This window comes from Triticum dicoccoides, chromosome 1A (genome assembly GCF_002162155.2).
Source record: "Triticum dicoccoides isolate Atlit2015 ecotype Zavitan chromosome 1A, WEW_v2.0, whole genome shotgun sequence".
Taxonomy (NCBI): domain Eukaryota; kingdom Viridiplantae; phylum Streptophyta; class Magnoliopsida; order Poales; family Poaceae; genus Triticum; species Triticum dicoccoides.
The window spans coordinates 468,785,451-468,785,951 of NC_041380.1; positions in this window are offsets into that span (position 1 = coordinate 468,785,451).

Here is a 501-nt window from a genome sequence, read left to right on the forward strand (position 1 = left end):
ACACTAAGTGCCAAAAGTTGCAGTTTTTAATATTCTTAAGTTTAAGTGGAGTTTAAGCACAAGTTTAACAAACACAATACATATCAAGCAAGCATGCAATGAGTATATGAGCAGCGGAAAGTAAAGCATGCAACTTGCAAGAATGTAAAGAGAAGGGTTTGGAGTATTCAAACGCAATTGGAGACACGGATGTTTTTGTCGTGGTTCCGATAGGTGGTGCTATCGTACATCCACGTTGATGGAGACTTCAACCCATAGAGGGTAACGGTTGCGCGAGTCGATGGAGGGCTCCACCCACGAAGGGTCCACGAAGAAGCAACCTTGTCTATTCCATCACGGCCGTCGCCCACGAAGGACTTGCCTCACTAGCGGTAGATCTTCACGAAGTAGGCGATCTCCTTGCCCTTACAAACTCCTTGGTTCAACTCCACAATCTTGTTGGAGGCTCCCAAGTGACACCTAGCCAATCTAGGAGACACCACTCTCCAAGAAGTAACAAAT